The sequence below is a fragment of the Scylla paramamosain genome, chromosome 13 (assembly GCF_035594125.1).
Source record: "Scylla paramamosain isolate STU-SP2022 chromosome 13, ASM3559412v1, whole genome shotgun sequence".
In the NCBI taxonomy this organism is placed as follows: domain Eukaryota; kingdom Metazoa; phylum Arthropoda; class Malacostraca; order Decapoda; family Portunidae; genus Scylla; species Scylla paramamosain.
The window spans coordinates 9,170,874-9,180,680 of record NC_087163.1 but is presented as its reverse complement, the minus strand read 5'-3'; the positions used below and the strand labels follow the sequence as shown (position 1 = coordinate 9,180,680).

The 9,807-nt window shown below is 41.9% G+C and overlaps 1 long non-coding RNA gene across 1 annotated transcript; it reads right to left on the bottom strand.

Annotated features, from left to right (window-relative positions):
* Positions 1 to 2,815: 2,815 nt before the first annotated feature.
* Positions 2,816 to 4,235, bottom strand: LOC135106162 (uncharacterized). Its single transcript, XR_010271146.1, has 2 exons — positions 3,150 to 4,235; positions 2,816 to 3,071 (listed from the first exon to the last, which is right to left on the bottom strand). It is a non-coding gene; the product is annotated as an uncharacterized LOC135106162 (long non-coding RNA).
* Positions 4,236 to 9,807: the final 5,572 nt, after the last annotated feature.

The window sequence follows — 9,807 nt, the reverse complement described above, 5'->3', positions numbered from 1 at the left end:
GATAAGAGGGATTTTACTGTAGTATTCTTTTTCAGGAGTGAACTCAATGGTTGTGCTATGTCAGCGTAATTCTTGATGAATTTTCTATAATATCCTGTTAGTCCTAAGAAACTTCTTACTTTTTCAACTGAGGTTGGTTGAGGAAATTGTTTTACGACATCTACCTTTGATTGTACTGTCCTCAGACCTTGACTGTCTATTTGATGACCTAAGTAAGTTACTTTCTCCTGTAGAAAGCGACATTTTTCCAACCTGATCTTTAATCCTGCTGATACGAGTCTGGTGAAGACTTGGTTTAGCTTGTGAAAGTGTTCTTCTTCTGTTTGTGAAACTATTAAAATGTCATCAAGGAAAACACTAGCAGTCTTCCCAATCAAACCTTGTAGGACATTGTTCATTAATCTCATGTAAGTAAGTGGGCTGTTCGATAATCCGAAAGGCATTCTACAAAATTGATAGTGACCTGTTGATGTAGAAAATGCTGTCAATGGACGTGAAGCTTCATTGAGCTCAATTTGCCAATATGCAGATTTTATGTCAATTGTGCTAAATAACTTACTTGAAGTGCCTAGACTTCGAAGAACATCAGAAATGACTGGAAGCGGAAGTCTGTCTGGAATGGTTTTCTTGTTGAGTTCCCTGTAATCAATCACTGGTCTCATGGTGCCGTCCGGTTTGGGCACAAGTATTAGTGGAAAATTCCACTCACTGTCACTAGGTTCTATGAAATCTTGTGACAACATATCTTCAATCAATTTATCAACAATGGCAAGTTTAGAATGCGGTAGTCTATATGCAGGAACGTAAATAGGCTGTGTTCCTGGCTTGAGTTTGATTTTGTGCTGCAATAGAGTTGTTTTACCCAAGGCTTCTCCTGGCAAAGCAACTGCCACTTTATGCAGGTGTAGTAAGTGTACTAGTTCTTTCTCAAGATCTGGACGACTAGTGGAAGCGAGGTGTTTCTTTATCTCTCTCTCACTCTGTGAGGATTCTTGTAGCGAAAACACTTGTGCTATTTGTTAATTTTTATCAGAGCTAAGGTCTTGATTATTGATTATTTATATAGCTTTACTGACTTGGAAACGTTCTAACTCTGTTCCTTTCTTAATAGGTACGTCTGTGTGAAGCGTGTTGATGACAAATACTTCAGATTTACCCCTGTTTGTATGGTAAAGACCACTTTCTAAATTTATTCCACGAACGCGCGGCGACTCGCTTAAGGCAATTGCTGTCACATGGCCACTTATTCCTTTTAGACTAACCTTTACCTTGCAAATAGACTGAGCCTGCAACAGCGTGCACTCTGTTACAGAACCTGAAACAATTTTCAAGGCTTTGGTTGGTGCACGTTGTTTGTTCTTTTGGGTTGTCAGTGGGGAATTTGTCTTTTCATGACGATCCGTAGGAATGCGATTCTCGTCAAGTACTGGTGGTGAATTGTTTAAGTACCGCTCTGCCACGTTATTATCTGAGGGAACTGTGTTTGCTTCTGTCTTAGGGTGCTGACTAACTGGTGCCACGACGTCTTGGCTGTGGGTGTTAACAAATGGTAGAAACTTGTAATATATTTTAACTCCTTCTTTCGCAGGGAAGATAGTTATGTCTTCATCTCGCATTGTGTCATATCCAATGAGTAAGTTTCCTGGGAACGCTTGCTGTTCTACCACAACAGCTGTTAATTCAAACATGTAATAGTTCCCAAAAGTTACAGTTATCTGTGTTTCTCCTACAGGTGTGAGTTTGTTTCCGGTAACTCCATGAATGTTGAATGTGATTGGCTCAATAATGACCAAACCAGGTTTCACTTTTCTTAGAAAATATAGACTGATTAAGTTAATACGTGCTCCTGTGTCTAGAAACATGTGACTGGGTTCATCAAACACTCGTCCGGCTATGAGCGGACCTCCGGAGTTGTCATTTATATAGATAACTTCCTTTACTTCCTGGCTTTTATCTAAGTTGGAGTGCGATGACTGTGCTTTGGATTATTTTATTTCCTGGTTTTGATATAAATTGTGGCGAGTTGACCGTGTGTTGGCTACTGATGAAGTGTCTACGTTGTACCGTTTTTGTCTTTTTGGCCATTGCGAAAATCCTGACTTCTAGCACGACAGTCTGCTGTCCTGTCCCCTATTCGGTGATGATAAGTACACCAAGGAGGATTTCTACATACTGATTCTTTGTGATCTTTATACTGACAGTTGGAACAGTTGATATTAGCATAGCAGTCCCTTGCTGAGTGTCCAAGTTTGTGGCAATTGTAACATTCAATTGTTTGTCTTTGTCTAGAGGGACTCCTACCATTATAGGGTGTTGACATAAAGTCTTTCCTGTACTATACCCTTGTTTGATTTGACAATTTGTGCTAGCATCATAACGAGAGCCATGTTTTTCAAGGAAATTTGTTTGGGTTCATCTTTCACAGACCAATCTGAGTTTTCAAAGATTGCTTCGATGTCTCTTGCTTGTGTATCCAACCTTGAAATGAATGCTGTTTGTGTCTCGTTTTGTTCTGGAGCTATTTTCAGAAACTTGACCATGGCGCGTATTGGATCTCTATCGCTTTTTGTTGTGAAGTGCTTTTTAAAAGCTTTGATGTACTCATCAAGTGTTTTGATGTTGTCTAAATGTGAATATACTATGAGGTGACGAGCTGTGCCCTTAACAGAGTCAATGTGTTCTTTGAAGCATTCTATTTTTAAGTTATCCTCAACAATACCTTTGTTTTTGATCAAAGTTTCTATTCTTTTGACATACTGATTTAAATCAATAGTATCAGGTTCTCCACTGAATTTGGGGATATCAGCATCAGTAGTGATGATTGAATGTTTTACTACGTTAGCGTTTGTCATGGTGGAGTTTCTACTTTCACGTAAAGCTCGTAAACTGCGAGTAAAGATAGGACTAGTTCGACTTGAAACTTGACTAGGTAGTGGCATACATGTGTACAATTTACATACCTTGTCCTATGATGATGGGTAGTGTGTGTGATAATGTTGGGAGACGCTCTACAATAAGGCAGATATACTCAATGTTTCTTCGTGCTCAGTCACTCCTCAGGCATACACAAACTGTTGGTGCACTGGATATTAGATAAAATATTTCATGAATATAATTACATTAATGAATGACAGGTTGAATACTGTTACCAAAGTATAGACAAGTGAGTAGCGATGTCCTCTTGAGCGGAGGCTGCTGGTGGCGGCGTGCTGTGGCTGATGGCTGTGTGCGGCGGTTGCTGGTGGCAGCGTGCTGTGGCAGGTGGCTGTGTGCGGCGGCTGCTGGGGCGGCGCTGATCCTGCTCTCGTCTCTGGCTGCGGTTTCCTCTTCTAAGTCTCTTCTTAGTATTTAGATTTTGGTCTCGTTGCTTGGTGGTATTAATTGAGAGTTACTCTTGAGTTTGATCGTGTGAGTAGTGGCTCGGGAGTGTGATGAGGTGTGGCGTGGTGCGGCGCGGTGCGGGACTTGTGCACACTTGCGGGGTTGACCGTGACTCACTGTGTTGGCTGGGGAAGTGTTATTGCTGTTGTTTCCGTTACTGCTTCTGTTGTTTGTTTCTAATGTTTGTAAACTCTTCTTTCTCTTCCAAGGTTGTTTAGGCTTCAGAATCCCAATAAGCTGAACATCACTGTGTGCGTGTGAATGTGTGCACACTGCCTCTATCCTCTGTGACGACTATGTGTCGGTGGGCGTAGCATGGTATCAGAGACGACTATTATTTTTCTGAATAATCTTCACTCACAACATCCTTGTGTAAGTGGGTTATCAAAGTTAATCTGGTGTGTTGCGTTTTATTTAGAAAATATAAATTGTCTTACAGCTCAACAACAGTGCACTTCTATACTACTCAATCACACGACTAAGATTATTAGCAAAGTTATTAAGACTCTTGTGTCTTGGTCAGAGTCTAAGTCTTTGAGTAACTCAAGACAGAGGGACACGGGTTGTGCGTCTGTACTATCTTGGTGACTGGCTACTACTGACGCTAAAAGTGACTTGAGGATTGTCCGAGAGGTGTCTAGGCATACGTCATAGATTTCCATAGCCAACAGTATCAAACAAAATGAATGACGTTTTAATCTCCACCCAATGGGAGGTAAGCCTTTAACAAGCTGAATGGGCATAAAACAAACCGGCTGTTTATAGTTAAGCTTGGCTGTTATCAATTCAACGTCCTGTTCACCTCTTGCACAATTCTTCTAATACTGGCGATAGATTCTCTAACGCGTCTCTAATTCTATTCCTATATCTGTTCTTTTCTTCATGCAAAGTAGTGCCTATTACAGAAGGCTAGTTCACCAGGATGGTCAGTGAAGGGAGAGGAAAGCCAAAGCTAGTGGTGAACATTAAAGTCTCCAAGAATGGAGATCTCTGCAAAAGGGAAGAGAGAATGTGCTACACTTTAGAAGTTAAGTAGTCAAAAAATTTCTTATAGTCAGAGGGATTAGGTGAGAGGTATACAACACAAATTAATTTAGTTTGAGAGTGACTCTGTAGTCGTAGCCAGATTCAAGAGCGTGGGTACGAGAACAGGTTAAGTCGTTGCGCACATAAACGCAACATCTAGCTTTGGATCGAAAATGAGGATAGAGAAAGTAGGAGGGAACAGAAAAAGGGGCTACTGTCAGTTGCCTCAGACACCTGAGTGTCAGTGAGGAAAAGAAGATGAGGTTTAGAAGAGGAGAGGTGGTGTTCTACAGATTGAAAATTAGATCTAAGATAGCGAATGTTGCAGAACTTAATGAAGAAAAAGTTGAGGGGGGTGTCAAGACACTTAGGGTCGATACCAGAAGGGCAGTCCGACCTGGGGATATTTGTGGTCCCCTCCCCAGATGGGGACTCCAAGGCTGGTGAAGGAGTCGCCATGATAATTTTGAAATTTTGAGTGAAGGGTGTGTGTGTTATTAGGTGCTTGTAGTTTTGAGTGGAGGAAGAGAGTTGTATTTAGAGGGCAGGCTGTGACTGCCCCCTTGTGTTGTGAGACACAAAGGGAAACGTTCAGTGAGTCACAGCTGGGTTTAATGATAAGTTCACAGCACCCCCTGATCCAGTGCTTTAGACCTCAGTGGGAGTAATTATTGTTTCGGCAGGTGCCTACTGCCTCTTCCTCCATCTGTCTACACAGATGGTGCAAAGTCTGATGCAGGAGTGGGATATAGTGTTATATTCCCTTTCTTCTGTCGAGGTGGTAGGCTTTCGAGTTTTATTATTTTTAGTGACTCCCATAGTGCGCTGTCTGCCCTAGAGCATTCTACTTTTTTCTCTCCCTCCCCTGATTTTATCTTTTTTTAGAATGGATTCACCTGCTTCAGAGTAGAGTATACCACATAACATTTTATTGGTTACCAGCACATGTGGGAGTTCATGGGAATGAGAAGGCCGATAGGCTGGCTAAAGAGGCGGTAATTCGGGTTGCTCCTTCCACCCCTATTCCCTTTCATGATTTATACTCCAGTATAAGTGTGGCAGCTCTTGCCAGTTGGCAGGGCAGGTGGGAAGATGTGGTTGCCACCACTAAGATGGTTGGGATAACTTCTGCAACTCCATCCATGGATGTATGACCATGTGAAGGAGCGCTGCTCAGAGACTGCATTGGCTCATCTCTGTACGGGTCACACACGCCTCACTCATGGTTACCTCATGTCCCGGGAAACCCAATAATTTTGTGATCACTGCTTAGTTCCCCTTACGGTGCGACACTTTCTAGTGGAGTGCCTTACATGTCCTTGGCACAGTTGTTATCCCCTTGTCTCTTGCAAGTCATGTACCACCATTTGAAGCACAATTTTTTCTAACCTCTGATTTTGTACTTAATAGTGATGGTCTCTTAGGATCTGATTCACCTGTGACTCATGGTATAGATGTTTTTTCCCAACATCATGCTATTTCCTATAAGGATAATCTTACCTCTACAAAGGATATTCCGTCTCCACTCTTAGCCTTTAAATCTCCTTTTCACACAGCACAGCATTCACACTCCACAGATCACGGTTCATCATTGCCTGATTTTACAGGGTCGAAATGTTCAGTCTCTGCTGTGGATGTTTGTTATGTGTTATGATTGGTGATCAGTGTGTGGGCCCTATGAATGCTGTTCGCCTTCCCGTTCGCGTGGAAAATGCGCCTCTTGACTCGTGCATCTTATCTTTGCCAGACTCTGTCTTCGTTTGTAGGTTGGGTTTTGAAGGTACTCTTTCTTGTGTCCGTGATGGTCCTGTAACTGATGCCTTAGTGACTAACCTAATTGATGACCCGATTTCTCTCAAGAGCGGCATACTTCGTGGTTCCTTCAGTCTCTGCGACAGTAAGTCCTTTCATGATCCTCCACATCTTATTTCTTTTGTTTCCCATGACACAGATTTTTCTCATGACACTGTTGATCTCATTTCTCAGCTTTCGTTTCATGTTATTGTTATCATTATTTATTTATTTTTTTTATGTAGGAGGGACACTGGCCAAGGGCAATCTAATAAAAAAAAATGCCCACTGAAATGCCACTCCCATAAAAGGGTCCAAAGCAGTAGTCAAAAATTGAAGGATAAGTGTCTTGAAACCTCCCTCTTGAAAGAATTCAAGTCAAAGGAAGGTGGAAATACAGAAGCAGGCAGGGAGTTCCAGAGTTTACCAGAGAAAGGGATGAATGATTGAGAATACTGGTTAACTCTTGCTTTAGAGAGGTGGACAGAATAGGGGTGAGAGAAAGAAGAAAGTCTTGTGCAGCGAGGCCGCGGTAGGAGGGGAGGCATGCAGATAGCAAGATCAGAAGAGCAGTTAGCATGAAAATAGCGGTAGAAGACAGCTAGAGATGCAACATTGAGGCGGTGAGAGAGAGGCTGAAGACAGTCAGTTAGAGGAAAGGAGTTGATGAGACGAAAAGCTTTTGATTCCAGCCTGTCTAGAAGAGCAGTATGAGTGGAACCCCCCCCAAACATGTGAAGCATACTCAAAACATGGACGGATAAGGCTCTTGTACAGAGGTTAGTAGCTGGGGGGGATGAGAAAAACTGACGGAGACGTCTCAGAACACCTAACTTCATAGAAGCTGTTTTAGCTAGAGATGAGATGTGAAGTTTCCAGTTCAGATTATAAGTAAAGGACAAACCGAGGATGTTCAATGTAGAAGAGGGGGACAGTTGAGTGTCATTGAAGAAGGGGATAGTTGTCTGGAAGGTTGTGTTGAGTTAATAGATGGAGGAATTGAGTTTTTGAGGCATTGAGCAATACCAAGTTTGCTCTGCCCCAATCAGAAATTTTAGAAAGATCAGAAGTCAAGCGTTCTGTGGCTTCCCTGCATGAAATGTTTACTTCCTGAAGGGTTGGACGTCTATGAAAAGACGTGGAAAAATGCAGGGTGGTATCATCAGTGTAGGAGTGGATACGACAAGAAGTTTGGTTTAGAAGATCATTAATGAATAATAAGTTGAGAGTGGGTGACAGGACAGAGCCCTGAGGAACACCACTGTTAATAGATTTAGGAGAAGAACAGTGACCGTCTACCACAGCAACAATAGAACGGTCAGAAAGGAAACTTGAGATGAAGTTACAGAGAGGATAGAAGCCGTAGGAGGGTAGTTTGGAAATCAAAGCTTTGTGCCACTCTATCAAAAGCTTTTGATATGTCCAAGGCAACAGCAAAAGTTTCACCAAAATCTCTAAAAGAGGATGACCAAGACTCAGTAAGGAAAGTCAGAAGATCACCAGTAGAGCGGCCTTGACGGAACCCATGCTGGCGATCAGATAGAAGGTTGTGAAGTGATAGATGTTTAAGAATCTTCCTGCTGAGGATAGATTAAAAAAACTTTAGATAGGCAGGAAATTAAAGCAATAGGACGGTAGTTCGTGAGATTAGAACGGTCACCCTTTTTAGGAACAGGCTGAATGTAGGCAAACTTCCAACAAGACGGAAAGGTAGATGTTGACAGATAGAGCTGAAAGAGTTTGACTAGGCAAGGTGCAAGCACGGAGGCACAGTTTCGGAGAACAATAGGAGGGACCCCATCAGGTCCATAAGCCAGAGTTTAGGCCAGCATGGAAAAGATCATTGCGAAGAATTTTAATAGTTAGCATGAAGTAGTCAGAGGGTGGAGGAAAGGGAGGAACAAGCTCAGAATCGTCCAAGGTAGAGTTTTTAGCAAAGGTTTGAGCGAAGAGTTCAGCTTTAGAAATGGATGTGATAGCAGTGGTGCCATCTGGTTGAAATAAAGGAGGGAAAGAAGAAGAAGCAAAGTTATTGGAGATATTTTTGGCTAGATCCCAGAAGTCACAAAGGGGAGTTAGATCTTGAAAGGTTTTGACACTTTCTGTTAATGAAGGAATTTTTGGGTAGTTGGAGAACAGACTTGGCATGGTTCTGGGCAGAAATATAAAGTGCATGAGATTCTGGTGATGGAAGGCTTAAATACCTTTTGTGGGCCACCTCTCTATCATGTATAGCACGAGAACAAGCTGTGTTTGGAAGGTTTAGGTCGACAAAAGGAGTGAGGAATGTATGCCTCCATGTCAGACACTATCATCTCTGTTATGCGCTCAGCACACAAAGACGGGTCTCTGACACGGAAGCAGTAGTCATTCCAAGGAAAATCAGCAAAATACCTCCTCAGGTCCCCCCAACTAGCAGAGGCAAAACGCCAGAGGCACCTTCGCTTAAGGGGATCCTGAGGAGGGATTGGAGCGATAGGACAAGATACAGAGATGAGATTGTGATCCGAGGAGCCCAACGGAGAAGAAAGGGTGACAGCATAAGCAGAAGGATTAGAGGTCAGGAAAAGGTCAAGAATGTTGGGTGTATCTCCAAGACGGTCAGGAATACGAGTAGGGTGTTGCACCAATTGCTCTAGGTCGTGGTTGTTTCCAACAACAAAGTCTCATCTCCCCAACTTGCTTGTCAAACACAAGCTGGCTGTTAATTTGCTTAACGAACCATTTGATGTCACTGACTGTATGATGCATCACATTCAGTCGAAACCTGATACACGTCCTTCTTTTGTACCATCCCATTGTTTGCCTCACAGTCAATGCGCTGTTGTTCAGGTTTTAGTTAATGGAATGCTGAAAGACGGTATCATTCAAGAATCACATTCAAGAATTCAAGAATCACCACTGTTCTTGGTCCCAAAGAAAGACGGGTTTTTTTTTTATTGTGTTGTATTTGATTTTCGCAAAGTAAACTGTGACTGTCCCTGACCATTATCCTCTTCCTGTTTTAAGCGACCTTTTTGCAGTCCATCGGGAAAGATAACACTGTGTTCACTACTCTTGACCTCAAATCAGGTTTTTGGCAGATTCCTTTGGACTCGAATAGCTGTGAGATTACTGCCTTTTCTACACCATCAGGTCATTATCAGTAGGTCCATGCCGCAATGGGTTTACATAACTCACCCCTGACTTGCCAGTGACTTGTTAAGTCTTTTTCAAGGTATTATTGGCGATGGCTTATTTGTATACCTTGAGGATTTGATCTTAGTGTCTCGTGATCTTGAGTGTCTGATAAACTTGAACTTGTTTTGCAAAGGTTCCAAGAAGCAAGTCTTAAACTTAACCTGCCTAAATGTAAATTACCTCGGTTACTCAAATGAGTTCTTAGGTTATGTAGTCAACATGTGGTGCCACATCCCTTTTATTAACTTTTTTTATCTTTCCTTAACAAACCAAAACAGGTTCTGTTATTTATTTTACTCATCACCTTGCAAATGTCTACCTTGGTCACTTGGCAGCATGTCCGAGCATTAAAAAAAAAAAAAAAAAAAAAAAAAAAAAAAAAAAATATATATATATATATATATATATATATATATATATATATATATA